The sequence below is a fragment of the Rhinoderma darwinii genome, chromosome 8 (assembly GCF_050947455.1).
Source record: "Rhinoderma darwinii isolate aRhiDar2 chromosome 8, aRhiDar2.hap1, whole genome shotgun sequence".
In the NCBI taxonomy this organism is placed as follows: domain Eukaryota; kingdom Metazoa; phylum Chordata; class Amphibia; order Anura; family Rhinodermatidae; genus Rhinoderma; species Rhinoderma darwinii.
The window spans coordinates 100,883,805-100,902,318 of NC_134694.1; the positions used below are offsets into that span (position 1 = coordinate 100,883,805).

Consider the following 18,514-nt stretch of genomic DNA (forward strand, 5'->3'; position numbering starts at 1 on the left):
CAGATAAAGGCATAATGAGGAAGGTTTCTGCCAGACAAATTAATAGGATTAGGAGAGCAGCTGCTAAAATGCCATTGCAAAGCAGCAAACAGGTATTTGAAGCCGCTGGTGCCTCTGGAGTCCCGCGAACCTCAAGGTGTAGGATCCTCCAGAGGTTTGCAAGTGTGCATAAAGCTATTATTCGGCCACCCCTAAACAATGCTCACAAGCAGAAACGGTTGCAGTGGGCTCAGAAATACATGAATTTTCAAACCGTGTTGTTTACTGATGAGTGCCATGCAACCCTGGATGGTCCAGATGGATGGAGTAGTGGATGGTTGGTGAATGGCCACCATGTCCCAACACGGCTGTGACGTCAGCAAGGAGGTGGCGGAGTCATGTTTTGGGCTGGAATCTGGGTGAGCGAGCTGGTAGGCCCCTTTAGCGTCCCTGACGGTGTGAAAATGACCTCTGCAAAGTGCGTAGAGTTTATGACTGACCACTTTCTTCCGTGGTACAAAAAGAAGAACCGTGCCGTCCGTAGCAAAATTATCTTCATTCTGTGTCATTGGCTGCTATGGGCATAAAAGGAGAGAAACTCATGGTGTGGCCCCCATGTTCCCCTGACCTCATCCGTATTGAGAACCTTTGGAGCATCCTCAAGCAAAATATCTATGAGGGTGGGAGGCAGTTCACATCAAACCAGAAGCTCTGGGAGGCTATTCAGACATCCTGCAAAGATATTCAAGCAGAAACTGTCCAAATACTCACAAATTCAATGGATGCAAGAATTGTGAAGGTGATATCAGAGAAGGGGTCCTATGTTAACATGTAACTTGGCCTGTTAAGTTTTTTTTTATTAAAAGAGCTTTTAATTTCTGTAAATATGACCTCCTGATGCTGCAAATGCAACAAATGACCATTTTAGTTCTCTTTACAGCCTTTAAAATGTTTTGTTCTCTGTTGTGCATATTAATTTGAAACAGTGCATTTTGAGTTTTTTACTTCTAAAAAAAAAACCTGTTATCATTAGGAGATTTGTTCAATAAAACTTGCATTATACTCCAACGGTTGATGGCTTGAAGATTATAGTGACTGTCATTTGCATTGACTATTTTGGAAAATCAGCGAAAAATAACATTTGCATAATAATTTGGAATGCGGTGTATATATATATATATATATATATATATATATATATATATATATATATATACACATACCTACACACACATACCGATCAGCCGTAACATTAAGACCACCAACAGGTAAAGTAAATAATTAAATTATCTCGTTGCAATAGCACCTGTCATGAGGTGGGATATAATAGGAAGCAAGGGAACAGTCAGTTCTTGAAGTTCATGTGTTGTAAGCAGGAAAAATTGGAGAGCATAAGGGCATGGCCAGAATTGCTGGGGAATTCCGCTGCGGACAGTCTGCAGTGGAATTCTCCAGCGGCCGTTTTTTACAGTTGTTTCAATACATTTTTAGGAAAGTTAGTTCAGACGTGACGGAAAACTCAGCTGCGGACCATAGGTTGAGTTGCAGAATTTTGCCTCCGCAGCATGCACTGTCTGTTGCGGAGAAGAAGCGGAATTTCACTGCGTATTTCAGCCTTTGCAATGCAAAAACTGAAACCTGTGGCAAGTCCGCCCTGTTTTCTGCAATGTCTGAATTACCTGTCAAATATGCAAATGTTGGTGCAGATTCGTTGCGTAATTGCACCAAATCTGCACCAACATTTGCAGCGGAAAAACTCTGCCACGTCTGAACGTGCCCTAAGAATGTGAGTGATTTTACCAAGTGTCAAATTGTGATGGCTTGACAATTGGGTCAGAACATCTCCAAAATGGCAGGTTTTGGGGGGTGTTCCTGGTATTCAGTGGTAAGCACCTACCAAAAGTGGTCCAAGGAAGGGTCTGCTGTTAACATCTTGGTGCCAGATACGACACCACACCTTCAGAGGTCCTGTGGAGTCCATGCCTCAACAGGTCAGAGCTATATTGGAGGCACAAGGGGAGACAGGTGTTTTTAATGTTAAAGGGGTTGTCCAGTCATAAGAAATTGATGGCCTATCGTCAGAGTAGGCCATCAACATGTGAACAATGGGGGTCCGACTCCTGGCATCCCCACTGATCAGCTGTTTTAAAGGAGCCACCACTGCATTCCTGTCACTGCTCGTACTGGAAGTCACCAACGAGAATAGGAGAAGGCAGTAATACTGTGAATTGCCGCTACAAGTGTGATTCACAGTATGAGCAGATAAGGAATGAATGGGAGGCAGCGCTCATACGAGCACCGCCATTCCTTCAAAGCAGCTGATCGGCTGGGGTGCCGGGAGTCGGATCACCACTGATCAGATGTTGATGGCCTATCCTGAGGATGGGCCATCAATTTATTATGAATAGACAACCCCGTTAAGGCTGATCGGCAGATTTTATGAGATCAATAGGTAGCTGGTGTAAGTTTTGCTTTCTTCTACGGCTGTCATTAGCTTCAGCTGCGTTTGACCATTGTTTTGTTCAAACATTTAACTAATATCATATTTATCCTATGAACATTAACACATCGACATGGATTAAGGCGACATTGGTGAGGATTTGTGAACTTGGACCCACATAAAATTTCCAAAGCAATGAGGCTGTAACATTTTGTAGGGTGCCCATCCGAGAAAATTTTCAACACAACACTTCAAGGAACACTCTGGGTAAAATGAATACACTGTGGTATGCTTAGTGTTACCATTGGTTTCAATGGTGGTCTCACGATTTTGTTCAGAGATTTACAGTGATAGAAATCTCCAATTGGAACCAAAGATGTTCAAGGGATATATATAGACCTTTGAAAATTTGCGATGTTCTAAGTTCTTGGATATCAAATTCAGTATATGACCTACTAAAAGATTATTATAAAATAGAATTTCTTGTAATGTCATGATACAATAAGCATATAAATCTAAATATTTAAGAGGCCGTTTAGAAGCACTTAATAATTTGTTTTTAAAGACTTAGCAAAACTTAGATGGAACACAGTAAATTTAAACCTATGTGATTGTCATGCACAGATTGGCATTACAGGGGTTACAGGAAATTGTGAGTAAATAGATGTGAATCCCCCATTTAGGACCTTCATGTATCAGCTAAAGTGGAGAGTCGCTACAAAGACCATCCCTGGCTCTGGAGGACCTGACAGATCCATGCATCACATGAACATCTCATTGATTTTACTAGGCACTGTGTAATACTAAATTGTATCTGTGGTGGCGCTGCAGGGGAATTGAGCACAAGCATCTGGGTTCCTAAAGAGTTTACAGGTAATTGCAGGACCTATACCCTGTGATCAACTTATCAGTAGGGGACTCGCCTAACAAAAAGGGATTATCCAAAGTGAACAACCCCTTTAATGTACTCACTGTTCATACAGCTCTATTATTCTGGCACAAAAGTTAGAAAATGAATGGTCTTATTAAAAACTTGACTTTGAAGCATGCGCCATATTAAATCAATGGAGGCTTCTAGCTTGCCATAGTAACTGAAGCATTAAACATAGCGATCAATAGTCCTAATGTCTGTACAGTCTACAGAACAATGTATGAGCAAGTGTTTACAAATCGCACACTGATTGCTTATTTAAAGGGCTGCGAGGTTTGTCAAGATATCCACATCTTCAGTTCATACCACATGAGTCCCCTCTAGATAACACTTTATAATATGTAATTATTCAATATAATTCATATTAATGTAACATGTTATTACGGGACATAGGAGCTCTATAAATAGTGTATAGATGATGCTCTGAATGATCATCAAACATAACAATATAAAAAAAATTCTTACCATTTTTCCTACCCCTTTTGGTTGAGTTTCATTGTAAAATAATTATAAAACCGACAAATTACAAGTGCTGTTTATTTATATATAATTTGCATTTATACATGACTTGAACGTCTCTTAGCTAAGATAAATTAAGGCACTGCAGAGTTTTCATATGTAAATGATGGACTTTCAATATTTCTTTTGCATTTTCCTTCTGAATATGTAATATCTTTAACTGGAAATGTTTTTCATGCCTTGTACTCGTAAACAGCAGGGGGCTCTCAGCTTGGCTACAAACTACGGAGCTGTCTTGCCTGAGATCCCACAAAATTATCTTTGATCAAAGGGTCGTTTGTCAATCTCAAATTGAATGTAATTAAATATGCAGGTGCCTAAAAAAAAGTATTTTAAACAAGTCATTTATGCTTAACTTATATATTTGAATAAATAGATCACAAATGTATTATATTTTAAGATTATTTTTTATTTTTACTCTTAGTTGTTTTTACCTGTTTTTAGCTGTTTTAAAAATATCATATTTATTTTTTTATTTTTATTAATGGGCAGGAGAAAAATAGCATAATGTACACAACTGTTTTATTGCTTGACTCAAATGTATATTTTATATTTGATTTTGAATTTGAATTTTGAATTTTAATATGATTTTTAATTTGATTATATTGATTTCGATTTTTTGTCATTTTTTCAATTGTTTATTTTTTTTATTCCTATTTTTTTCTAACTCAAACTCTTACAACAACAAAGTTTATTTCATTGTTACTGTTTCTTTTGACTCAGCTTGGTGTTCTTAGCCAACGTTTGATTTCAACTTTTGTAAACCAAAGTGATCATGGTGAGCTCAAGGCTTATTCAGACCTCCTGATGGGCAGCACCATATGAAGCTGTATGTTTGTTTCCCCTGATTGACCTTCTTTTGTGGTTCGGTTTTCAAGAAGGTTTTTTCTTTTATAGTGTTTCTTTTATTTTAAACTTGGATGCTTTGGATTATATAGCACATCATTATTTATTAAGGTATTTGAAGAAAGAGATTTTGTATATCAACATTGGAGCAGGGAAAGTATTGACAGCTTGATAAAATATAAGAAAAGTTTGTGCTTATCATAAAGTGTGGTATATGTAGGAAAATATATACTATCAACTATTATTTTATTTCTATGTGGAATTTTTGTTAAAAATAATGCTTTGGTTTTGTCCTATAATGGACACCAATATTATGTGATATAGGTAGAAACTTGACCGTAATATTTAAAAAACATATTTTGAAATTTTTACAGAACCTAAAAAAATATATTTTGTAGATCTCACACATGTTGATATTTTTCTAGGATAATTTTTAAAGGTGGTTGTCTCACTACAACAAATAAGCTGATCACTGTGGGTCCGGCTTCTGAAACTCCTGGCCAGCCACACATTTTCCCTGCAGTGGCTTTACATAGCACCCATTAAAATGGATAGTCAGCCAAATAATACATGGTCAAGATGAGTCCACCAGAACAGGTGCTGCTAATTGTTAGATGCTCTCCAATATCACTAATAGAGTGGGTTTCCGAGAGGGGACCCACACCCTATGAAATTCATAGACCTTGATCTACCCCAACCAATAGAAACCATTCTACCCAGATAGGGTACATTCCTCAATAGTTTCTTGTAATTACTGTAGATATCTCAAGTAGTCGGGAGCACAAACCAAGGTAGGAATGGATAAAATGCAGTAGTAGGGTATCTTAGCTGCATAGAAACAACCACTTCTGTTGAGGTTTTAAGATTTTCCGGGATCATTTCCAAGTAGAATGTTAGTGAAAATAACAACTGTGTGTAAGAAAAGGGGAAAAAGTGTGAATTGAAAAGAGTGAGCATATGTCACTGTGTACATTGGTTTCTAAAGCGGTCTTCTATGTTAAAGTCCTCTAAGAGCCTGGCTGTCAGTATGCATTTCTGTCAGCTTGAAGTCAAGTTACAGCAGTTTAGCAGTAATGGACCTGCATGTTTTTTTTTCTTGGCCCATTCCAAGTTTTGCTTTGGGACCCCCTGGATTACGAGTTGCGCCCCTGGCTACACAGATATCTTCACTTAAAAGCAACATCTTTAAATATTCTTTACTCTACAGAGATTAGCTAAAATTTTGTTTTTCTATTCCTATTGCTTTGTGCCATGTTTATAATAAGATATCATTTGCATCAGTTTAGACTTTTTAAATGTTAATAATTTTAACATGAATAAAAAATATAGAGAATAAATATATACGGTACATATACAGTGCCTTGCGAAAGTATACATTGCCTTCGTGTATTTCCTGTTTTGTTGCTTTACAACCTTGAATTAAAATGAATTTTTGGGGGGTTTGTACCATTTTAGTCAGACATCATAGAATACGTAAAGGTGTTACCCTCTTATAATTTTACAAACTATTAATGTAATGAGATCACACTAGGTGTGCACCACCGATTGAATAGTATATATGAAAAAGGGGGGAAAAGGGATAGAGGGGAAAGTAGTATGATCGTGTTGAATTGAAAAATAATAAATACTTTATTAATAAATGGTTAAAAATGGCAATGTTAGATGTTGAATTAACAGTGACAATGACCCCTCACTTGACACTGTAGACAAATTAATGTCTTGACATTAATCTATTTGTGCAATAGATTATTTGGTTGGATAAAACCAAGATTGAACTTTTTGACCTCAATTCTAAGTGTCATGTCTGGAGGAAACCAGGCACTGCCCATCACCTGCCCAATACCATCCCTACAGTGCAGCATGGTGGTGGCAGCATAATGCTGTGGGTTTGTTTTTCAGTGACTGGAACAGGAAGACTGGCCAGGGTGGAGGGAAAGATGAATGGAGCAAAGTAGAGAGATATTCTTAATGAAAACCTGATCTAGAGTGCTCTGGACCTCAGACTGAGCTGAAGGTTCACCTTCAAACAAGAAAATGCACACAGCCAGGACAACACAGGGGTGACTTAGGGAAATCTCTGTGAGTGTCCTTAAGTGGCCCACCCAGAGCCCTGACTTGAACCCAATCAAACATCTCTGGAGAGACCTGAAAATGGCTCTCCACCAATGGTGCCCATCCAACCTGACAGAGCTTGAGGGGATCTGCAGAGGAGAATGGCAGAAATCCCCCAAATCCAGGTGTGCAAACATTGTGGCATCATACCTAAGAAGACTGGAGTCTGTTATCACTGCCAAAGGTGCTTCACCTAAGTACTAAATAGAGGGTCTGCAAACTTATGTCAATGCAATATTTTAGTGTTTTCTTTTCAATAAATTAGCAAAGATTACTAACATTCTGTATTCACTTTGTCATTACGGGGTATTGAGTGCAGAATGATGGGGGAAAATTCGTTGTTTTTTTTATTTTAGCACAAGGCCTCAACATAACAAAGTGTGAAAAAAGGGTATAAGTACAGGATGTGATGTAATAGGGCGATAAAGAAACCTAAACCGACCAACTCTCTACTACTTCACACACCTTCTCCTGCCTGATTGTCTGCAGTTGAGGATCTCTAACCCCTCCAGTCATACATGGCGACTGGCCTCATTGGGACTCCAGCTGAGTTGAACTGTGCGGAGTGGATATAATATACCAAACGTAGTGAAAAGTCAGCCTTCCCAAGTATTGGTTGGAAAGGAGTTCAGACATTGAATCTTTGAGTTACTTAGTAATGCACATTTTTTTCCTGTTGAAGATTAACACCATCTATTGAGCTAAACGCTGCAGGCAGATGGCTCGTAATATGCTTAATATTATTAAAACTGATACATTGTACTAAACCCTACAGCTGTGAGAGTAGGACTAGATCAGGCCAATTTTTATCCCCTTAAGTTATATAAATTATGTTAATATTTCCATTCACTAATAGTAAATATAGATATTGATTGAAACACATAATATATCAGGTAGTCCTGAGCACAACACAATATTAGAATAAAAGTGAATTTATTGAAGATTCTGCTCTAAGATGGCCCTGATAATAGATGGTTCCTCCACCGTTCACAAGAATGGGCTTATCTTGCCGTTCCTGGGAGCCCCATACCAATGGTAGTGTGAATGCTCCACCACTGCTTCATTAATTTCTATGGGGCTAACGAGCGCTATCTTCGGCAGCCCCATAGAAATGAATGGAGCCGAGCATGCGCACTACCACTCCATTCCTATGGGGCTCCCAGGAATGGCAAGGTAAGCCCATTCTCGTGATCGGTGGGGGTCCCAGCGGTTGGACCCCCAACAATCAGATATTTATTACCTATCCTGTAGATGACGTAGGTGATAAATAATGATTATGGGAAAACCCCTTTAAGGATCATTTCCAATATGGAGATTAGTACATTTTCTTTCTATCTTACTTGTAGACTAATATAATCATGTGAAACCTAATGCTCCTATTACATGGCCCGGCGTCGATCAACGTGACAGCTCGCTGATCGGCGCTCGTTTGCTTCTTCCACACGTGTTCCACTAGTGTTTGCTTGTTCATCGGCAGATCGTTGCCCTGATCATATGAACGCTCGTTTGCCCAATCATTGGCCCATGTAATAGGGCCTCTGATTAGAGATTCTCATGACACCATCTTTCCTACTGACTTCAGTAAAGTGTTGTTATGAGATCCTATGATTAAAAACCCTGTTCCCAAATGTCCCACATATAGAGACATTTTTGCACTACTCCAAGCCCGGTAGGATGTAGATATTGATGTAGATATTGATGTGAATTATGTAAACACAAGGACCACGCTACACAGAAATGAAAAGGGGACATATTGTCAAAATCCATTAGTAGTGCAATTTCCGGCTTTTGGAATGTAACATTAAGTAATCATATTGTTTTACACATTTTTAACGAATAATAAAAGGCTTTTATTTTTCATAAGATTGTCCAACCCCTTTAAATAAACTTAAAGTGAAAAAGAAAGTGCAAAAAAATAAAAATTCTTAAGGCTCTTTTTACATGGACCAGGAGCATTTGTACGATTCCCGATCATTGCCGTGCGTTAACAGGGCAAAGATGAGCCGCTGTACATTTATCGGCTGATCACATCTTTTATGCCACCCAAAAAATGGTCACTAGTTGGCAGCACATCTCGCTGTGTTAATAGGGAGATGTGCTGCCGACATGATGCAAATGCATGGGAATGAATGACCATAGTAACGATCGTTCATTCCCATACCTTACCGACGATTGCTAATGGAGCCACTGAGATGGATTTGCTGTATCGTCAATCAGGCTGTCTAAAAGGACTTTTATTATTCCACTAATTGACCATGCCTCTTGTCAAGTAGCTGCTTGATAACATATACTTGTCTGCCACTTCACCAGCTTGTGAAGCCATTGTCCTTTTTGAAAGTACTTGATTTGTGATGCAAATTAGCAGCAGCAAGTTAAGCAGCATGCCCTCCATTCACTGCTCGCTGCAGCTTGGAGACACCACATAGAACACTTGCCGGTCTTACATGATCATACTGATATTTCATTCTGTTGTAATTTGTAAACGATTACGATTTCCATCCCATCTCATCCAGCAAAGAAGTCAGCATTTATTGGACTTTGTAGAAAGAGATAGTTTTTGAATGAATTTGTTTATGATGTACGTTTTATCATATGACCATTTTTCACAGATTTTTACACAACAAAAGCCATTGAAAAGTCATTGAAAAAGTCAAGATAAGAGATCTAGCCATTGTTTATTTAATGGGTTAAAAGTCAAGGTAAAGACGGCTACATCTGTAGATCAGTAGCAGCATTTAGTAAAAGCTGTTACATTTTTAATGCTGGAAATTGTCCTCGTTTTATTGAAAATAATTGCGGTTGTCACAGCCACTAGTAACATAATTAAATAGTAATATAATAAGGATTACAGTGAAGCTCTTATTTTCAAGCCATTTAATCAGAGGTGTAAAATGAGCCCCAATGCAAAATCTGTAACAAGGTCCCCACCTACCACGTGCTATTTATAATACTGGTGTTTTCTTTTATTGAAGAGGGGCCTTTGGGCGCCCTCAGGCACAAGGAACAGGGTGCTACTTTACCTCTGCAAGATTTGATTGGTATAACTGGTATTGCTCTTTTCAGAAATAGGACCATTTGGGGTTATAGTTGACCGCACTATTTACAGCAGTCTGTATTCTGTCCTGTTAATGTAAAAATCAAGAGGTCATCTTATGATTGCCTCTTGGCTCTCTTCATTGACAGTTAACAGATTGTGTGAATGGCAACTGTATTGGAAGAGCATCTGTGGGAATTTGATTTCCTCTGCTATCCGAATTCTAGTTATCCAGGCAGTGTCCGACTGAAATACCTTGGGTTCAACACAACAATGACTCTGTAGACACTCCAGCTATGCAGAATATGTGAATACCACTTTTAAATGCATCGTAAATATAGGCTATATCATCAGTAAGGACTAGTAGGTTATTTGGAAAATAACCCAAAAAAGTGATAACTTCCCTGTTGTGTGTGGGACACTTTATCATGTCAAATCCTGGGCCATGTCTGGTCCTTTGTTGGACTAGTCCGACCCTACATTCTGGTAACCATTGTATAGTAAGTCAATAATGCATTTTTCTATTACATAAAAATGTTTCTCTTTCCTTCACGTTCCTAATATTATATGTATATTTACAGTAATGTCTTCCAATATTTTTTAGACCTTTAGGGGGCCTTCAAGGAACCTTCAAACACAGTCCTGATATATCCGATCAAGTCAATCGGTCAAGTAGAAGGTCCTGGTGGTAATATGTCTCATTGACTTGTTATACTTATAATTTTTTGGATTGTTGTAGTTTTTGTTTGTTTTTCTTTTTTCTATATTTCACAAATGTTTAGATGTAACCCTTTACTAGCCAAAAAAATGTATGCAGATGATCTTTATCAAGCTAAAATTCGTCATCACCGTGACGTCTATTGGATGATCCTTGTAAACACTTTTGTAATAATCATTGTTAAACAAGACAAATGTTTTTGACAAGCTATTGGGAAATAAACTCTTTTCCTCGGGTCAAGAGATTCTGACTCTATTCTCTTGACCTGAAGGAATTTCATCTCCCAAATGTTTGTCAAAGTTAATCTAGTCCAAAGATTTTCTTCTGTACATTGTGAGACACTGTTCATTGCAACAGTATAAAAATTGCAAAAAAGGTTTCTTGATACTGCTCATATTTGATTTGCCTGACACTGACTCAAATATCTAATGAGAGTAAAATACTTGTCTTCTGAGGTTCATTTTTGCCACCGGCCTTACATCTATGTTCTATTTACAGGCAATCTCCATTTAGATAGTTATTGCCAGTAGTACAACATCCCCAGACCTTCAGTATGTCACACATTTGCAATATCTCTTCTATCTGACCCATCTTCTTCCTATCCTTAGCACGTCGCCCCACCATGGTTTACCAGCATTATCTCTCTGGCTGTATCCTAGATGGTCCTATGAGTGGCACTGAGTAACTACTGATGATCACAGGTCTTGTTCCTATTAAATGTCGAGACTTGGTGGTAACCGATACAGGAAACACGATTTGCCATTTAGGAATCTCTACAGAAGCTATAATGGCAGTCATATTAGTTGTCAGATATAACTAAGCAAGGGCCAAATAGAATTTCTTAAAACCTGAAAGATGAAGTCAACTCAAGAATTTATATGTACCGGTGATTTTTGAATCTACCTGAAAATGTGTTTTAATACCCAGATTTTAGTCTTTACAAATTAGTTTGAAGAAGTGATACTACAATGCAGGTTTTTACCTGTGTGAGTTTGAGATGTCTTATGGCACATAGCTATCTTCAATATGTGATGTCCAAAGAAATGATATTGCTATGGCAGCACTGTTGGTGGCAATGATAGAGGATTGTCTTCTTGGACACCTGCCTGGGATTAAACCTTCATAAGCACTCCTTCTGCCTCTCAGTGCTAAAGCAATAGGTTGGGCATCCATCTAGTGCGTCAGCATTTCTATTATTCTACAGCTACTGACCTTTGGCTTGACCATTGATTGTGACCCAGACCTTTCAGACCTGACTCTTTGTCTCTCAATTCTTTCCAGTGTCCAAGACTATGATATAAACTTTGCCTTTTCTTTTTCACAGAGAGGCTTCTTTGAGGGCAATGACCTGCAAGATGCCCATAACAAAGTCTAATACTTCCTGTTGGGAATCCTGATTGAAAACCAGAGGGCTTATTAGACACTTTTCAATCAGAACAAATCTCTTACAATACAGAGAACCACAAAATCAAATTGGCATTAACGATACATAGTAAGTTTCATCCAATATGGTTTCAGTGGCAGAATTAGTGTCCAGCAAAAATGGTCATTAGTGATGTTGCCAGAGGATGGTGGTTACCATTGCGTACATTTTTTTCACATGCTTCTGTCAGATGGCTTACGTTTCTGCTTTTAATGTTTTTTCACGTTTTAGTTTCACTGATTATGGATAGTGTGATTAATAAAGACAGTTACAATGTCATATAATTTAAATGGAATAGCTCGATGACTAAGGAAAGATTTTTGGAATGTGCTGGTTTAACAGCCGAGCCCAGATGTGCCCATTTTACAGAACCATGTTGTACAGATTCACAATCTGGTGCCCGTAGCCCTTACTGTACCACCATGTGCCTCCAATTTTATATAGACTTTATGTCTGAAATAAATCAAATAAATAAAATAAAATCGCACTGATCCAATTTTATATAGAGGCACACAATTTTCTCACAGATTCATGTGAAATCCTAGATAAAAATAAGTTACGGTATACATTATCATATAATATATAACGGAGGGATTTTCCCCTAATAGCATTGCTTCTAGGTCAAAATATTATGCCTCACGGAGACACCATAAGGTGGCACACAGAGTGCGTATAGATCCATAATTTGGCCCAAAAAAGTACTCTGTGTGCCATGACAACCTAAAGAATTATAAGGGCACGTTCACACGTGGCGGAATTGCTGTGGAATTCCGCTGTGGACAGTCCGCACTGGAAATCCGCAGCAGACAGTCTGTCCATTGGTTTACACACCTTTTTAGTTATCTTGGTGCAGACGTTGCGGACAACTCCGCTGCGGACCATAGGCTGTGGTGCGGAATTTGGTGTCCGCAGCATACACTGGCTGTTGCGGACTTGATTCGTACTTGTGGTGGAATTTCTCCATTGACTTCAATGGAGTTGCAAAAATACGCAATGAAATCCGCAGATGTTATTTGTGTTGCGTTGCGGATTGCTTTCACGAACAGGATATTTCATCATTCTGGCTGGACCTATGTGTTTCAAGGTCTATAGCCAGACTGAGATGGAATGTTTTAAAAGAGAGCAGGATGAACTCTTCACCTGAATCCGCAATGACTAATCCGCAGCATTTTACTTCACTTTTTAGGCAAAGGCGCAACGGAATCTTCAACGCAGACTATGTGTGGCATTGATGCGGACAGTGCCTACAGAATTCTGCCATGTCTGAACATGCCCTAAGTGGGCAGGCAATCTGGATTTGCTTATTGTAATGACTATTATTATCATAATTATTATGATTAATTGCCGGCTAGTCTTTTTATGACCTCCGGCGATCGGCAACCATATGGATAGTGTTTTTCTCAGAACGTCCAGTCTTCTGTTTGAGTCTTGAGTCTTTTTATGGGCATGTTCATAACTCCTGTGACTGTATCCAACAACCTTGCTGCTGATTGTTCTCTTCCACTTTTCCCTTCAACTTCTTCCAGGCAAAATTGTCTTTTCTAGTGAAGTTGATCTTCTCATGATTTGTCCGAAAAGAGACAGATTCAGTCTGGACAATTGTGCTTCACGTAAAATGTTCGGCCTCATTTGGTTGATGATCCATCTGTTTGTTTTCTTCTCTCCACGGTACTCTTAGAAATCTTCTCCAACACCAGAGTTCAAAGGCATCAATACATTTCCTATCCCTCTTCTTCATTGTTTATTGGTAGAGAGCGGCAGGAAATACCATGGCCTGGACAATTCTGTTCTTTATATTTAGAGACACATTGTTACATTTGAGAATCTTATCTAGGTCCTTGTTTTTGCAATGGCCAGTCTGTCTTATTTCTTGGCTGCTGGATCCTTTGTTGTGAATACTTGATCCAAGTAGGCAAGAATCGTCTACCTTTTCTATTAACTTCTTCAGATTTAGCTGCATGTCCATCTTTTCACTCTGTTCCTTAACTTTCATTATAAGACTCTTTATTTTAAGCTAATTTTCAGCTATGAGTGTGGTGTTTGTTTATATAGATGTTAGGGATCTGCCAGGTACTACGTCTAGGTATACTCCTGGGATTAATCAATCCACACCTGAGGCCAGACCTGTTCGACTGACACCATCTCCCACCAACCAGGGTGGCAGGCTCAGGAGTGGGAGAGCCTATCGCGGCCTGGTCAGTCGGAGTTAGCTCCGCCCCCTGTCCTTTATTACCTGCCGTGTTCTCTTCCTCCGGGCTTGTAATTCTGTAATGGCAGGAAGGAGGTGAAGGGAAAGTGAGCCCTAATCTACCCACCGCCCTGTCCCTGCCTACTTGCAACGACCCGCCCTAGGCGACGGGGTACAACTGGGCGGCGGTCCCTACGCTGTCTAAGTGCACGGGAGAACAAACAGGGAACACGCAAGGGAAGGGGCAGTAGCCACGGAACGCCGCGAGGAAACGGAGCGGTGAATGAGTAGTCAGGACCAGGATGAAGTGGAGTATACCAAAGTGAGCACGGAGAAGGAAGAAAGCCAGGGGCAAAGCAAAGCAGGTTAAGCGGAACTGCAGCAAGACAGAAGCACGGCAGAAGCAGGCTGGAGCAAGCAGCAGTGAGGCCAGGAATCCAGAAGAATTACAAGCACTGAGGAAGAGAACACGGCAGGTAATAAAGGACAGGGGGCGGAGCTAACTCCGACTGACCAGGCCGCGATAGGCTCTCCCACTCCTGAGCCTGCCACCCTGGTTGGTGGGAGATGGTGTCAGTCGAACAGGTCTGGCCTCAGGTGTGGATTGATTAATCCCAGGAGTATACCTAGACGTAGTACCTGGCAGATCCCTAACAATAGAGTTTATATTAGAAAATGTCAGCACCCCGTTTACACTGCTATAGATGTATCTATCTTATAGGACCATTCTAGCCCCAGAAGACCCACTCTACATACATGTACTCATGTATATTCTCTATGGGAATACAGTTTATTTTGATATCATGATGTGTTATGTGTGGTTTCACATATCATAATACTATGGTGTGGAAGACCAAACTAGAGGTGAAGCTCTGTTGGATCTGGTAATTTCTAATAATGTAGAGCTTGTTGGGATTGTCAATGTTCGTGAAAACCTCAGTAACAGTGATCACAATATAGTTATATTTTACCTATACTGTAAAAAACAAACACAGGCTGGGAGGGAAAAAACACTTAATTTTAAGAAGACCAATTTCCCCAGGATGAGGGCTGCAATTCAGGATATAGACTGGAAAGATCTATTGTCAAATAATGGGACAAATGATAAATGGGAGATTTTAAAATCTACTTTGGGTAATTATAGTGCAAAATTTATTCCTATAGATAACAAATATAAACGACTAAAATTAAACCCCACATGGCTTACACCTTCTGTAAAAAGGGCAAAACATGACAAAAAAAAAAAGGGCATTTGAAAAATACAAATCTAAGGATACAGCTGTAGCGTTTGTAAATTATAAAGAGCTTAATAAAATCTGTAAAAAGGTAATAAAATCAGCAAAAATACAAAATGAAAGTCAAGTGGCCAATGATAGTAAAACAAATCCCCAAAAAATTCTTCAAGTATATAAATGGAAAAAAGCCAAGGTCTGAACATGTAAGACCCCTAACTAGTGGTAATGGTGAGTTGGTCACAGGGGATCAAGAGAAGGCAGAGTTACTAAATGGGTTATTTAGCTCTGTATATACAACAGAAGAGCAACTGATGTAGCTGTTGCCAGTGCTGTTAATATATCAGTTGATATACTGAATTGGATGAATGTAGATATGGTCCAAGCTAAGTTAAATAAAATAAATGTACACATGGCCTCGGGACCAGATGGGTTACACCCTAGTGTTCTTAAAGAGCTTAGTTCAGTTATTTCAAATGTGGTGCCTATTTTCAAAAAGGGCTCTAGGTCTTCCCCGGGTAATTATAGACCAGTAAGATTAACATCCATTGTGGGAAAAATGTTTGAGGGGCTATTGAGGGACTATATACAGGATTATGTGACAAAAAATTGTATCATTTACAAAGAGCTGTTACCAGCAGAGCAATTCCTCTAACACCAACTACCAATGATGAATGTATGAACAAATAAACTAAATAAATTTAAATGTTATTATGCTTCTTGGAGCAAAAAAGAACTAACTACACTAGTTTGTTTAAAATGAGAAACATCACCTCCATTTGGAATTGAATTGTGTAATGGCAGGAAGGAGGTGAAGGGAACAAGTGAGCCCTAAATCTACCCACCGCCCTGTCCCTGCCTACTTGCAACGACCCGCCCTAGGCGACGGGGTACAACTTGGCGGCGGTCCCTACGCTGTCTAAGTGCAAGGGAGACAAACAGGGAACACGCAAGGGAATACAGTAGCCCACGGAACGCCGCGAGGAAACGGAGCGGTGAATGAGCCAGTCAGGATCAGGAAGTAGTGGAGTATACAAACGGGAGCACGGAGCAGAAGCAAGCCAGGGATAGAGCAACGCAGGATAAACGGAACTGAAGCAAGCAGAAGCACGGCAGAAGCAGGCTGGAGCAAGGCAGCAGTGGGGCCAGGAATCCAAAAAGAATAACAAGCAAGGAGGAAGAGAAAACGGCAGGTATAAATGGACAGGGGGCAGAGCTAACTCTGACTGACCAGGCCGCGATAGGCTCTCCCACTCCTGAGCCTGCCACCCTGATTGGTGGGAGCAGGTGTCAGTCTCAGAGGTCTGGCCTCAGGTGTCGACTGATTAATCCTTTGAGTATACCCAGATGTAGTACCTGGCAGATCCTTTACAAATTGGCTATGCACCACGTATGTATATGTCAATTGCAGTGCTGCTCCTGGCTGCAGCCCAGAGAGTCAGACACTCTGCATTAATGGTAAGTAATGGAGGTAAGTATTTGGATTAAAAAGTATGTATTAGAGCCCCCCCCCCCCCCCGACATGTTTCGCTGTGCTATACAGCGTCCTCAGGGGTTCCGGGGCTTAATGAGATCGCGCCGAAAAAGACACGTTGTTTTAAGCTGTCACAACGGAACAGCCGGAGAATCACTGCCACCAATCACATAGCACTATCGTAGCCGGGCCCCTATGACGCCGTGATTGACAACTTAACTGGCCAATCGGTGATACGACACCGAGGCCAATGGGAGGGAAGCCTGTGCCTCCACTCAGCGCCACGCAAGGCGGATGAGACTCAGTCCCCGCCCCCTCCTCCCCGCGACTGACACCAAAAGCAGCCAAACAGAAGCGGATAAGCGGCGGGGCTGTATCATTACACGTCCCCATATGCCAAGTCGTGCAAATGTCGCACTACAGAGAGCTGTAAATCGCTCACATGCTATGGTACCGCACTCAGTGGGTATGCTTTGCATTTGCCAAGCACCAATATAATAGGCACTGCTCTCATGTGGCAGCACCATAAAGGTCAGGCAGTCATTCACCGACTGCACTTCTATGTAGAATCTATGCAGTATTTAGTGCATTACCCACACCCAGCAGCGCCATATAGGGCCAGGGACCATACATCAGCTGTATATAGTGCGGAGTCTGTCATACTTAATGATGGATCGTAAATATCCAGATAGCATCTGCATACCGCCATTCTGGCAAAACCGCATGGTGTAAACGAGCACCTATTAACTGCACAAGTGTGTATAGGATCCAAAGGGACCCAGTGCTGATTTGGACATACAGGTAGAGTCACAGCGATGGGCCAGAGAAAAAATGGTATTACAAGCGACAGCCAGTACGGTTTTACTAAGGACAGAAGTTGTCAAACCAACCTGATTTGTTTTTATGAAGAGGTGAGTAGAAGCCTAGACAAACCATGCAAAAAAGTAATACGGGAATTATAAGGTTTTGCGTAGCGCTACATCTTAGGCCTAATGCACACGACCGTAGTGGTTTTGGGGGCTGCAAGACCACAAATCCGTTGCAGTCCATTTGTCCACAAAAAAACTTTTGTTGTGCATCCATGTGTCATCAGGATTCACGGATATGCAACTAAAAAAATTTCTGTCACCAGTTGGTGAAGCTGCAAATCCGGACCAAAAAATAACTAGACCTGAGTTTTTGCGACCCGGATTCACAGCTCCCACATGGATCCGTGAACATCGAGCCATAGAAATGAATGGGTTTGTGTGCTATTCGCAAAATTGCAAATAGCACACGGACAAAGAACCGGTGTTGTGCATGAGGCCTTAAAAGTGTTAAAGGGAGCTCATCTGTAAAAAGAGAGTGGGGCACATACAGTGGAGGAAATAAGTATTTGATCCCTTGCTGATTTTGTAAGTTTGCCCACTGTCAAAGTCATGAACAGTCTAGAATTTTTAGGCTAGGTTAATTTTACCAGTGAGAGATAGATTATATTAAAAAAAAAAAAAGAAAATCACATTGTCAAAATTATATATATTTATTTGCATTGTGCACAGAGAAATAAGTATTTGATCCCCCACCAACCATTAAGAGTTCAGCCTCCTCCAGACCAGTTACATGCTCCAAATCAACTTGG

At 40.2% G+C, this 18,514-nt stretch overlaps 1 long non-coding RNA gene across 1 annotated transcript; it reads left to right on the forward strand.

Moving 5' to 3' along the window:
* Positions 1-10,469: 10,469 nt before the first annotated feature.
* On the forward strand, positions 10,470-14,033 carry LOC142658796 (uncharacterized). The gene is made up of 3 exons (XR_012850182.1): positions 10,470-10,549; positions 11,904-12,071; positions 13,189-14,033. It is a non-coding gene; the product is annotated as an uncharacterized LOC142658796 (long non-coding RNA).
* The last annotated feature ends 4,481 nt before the right edge of the window (positions 14,034-18,514 follow it).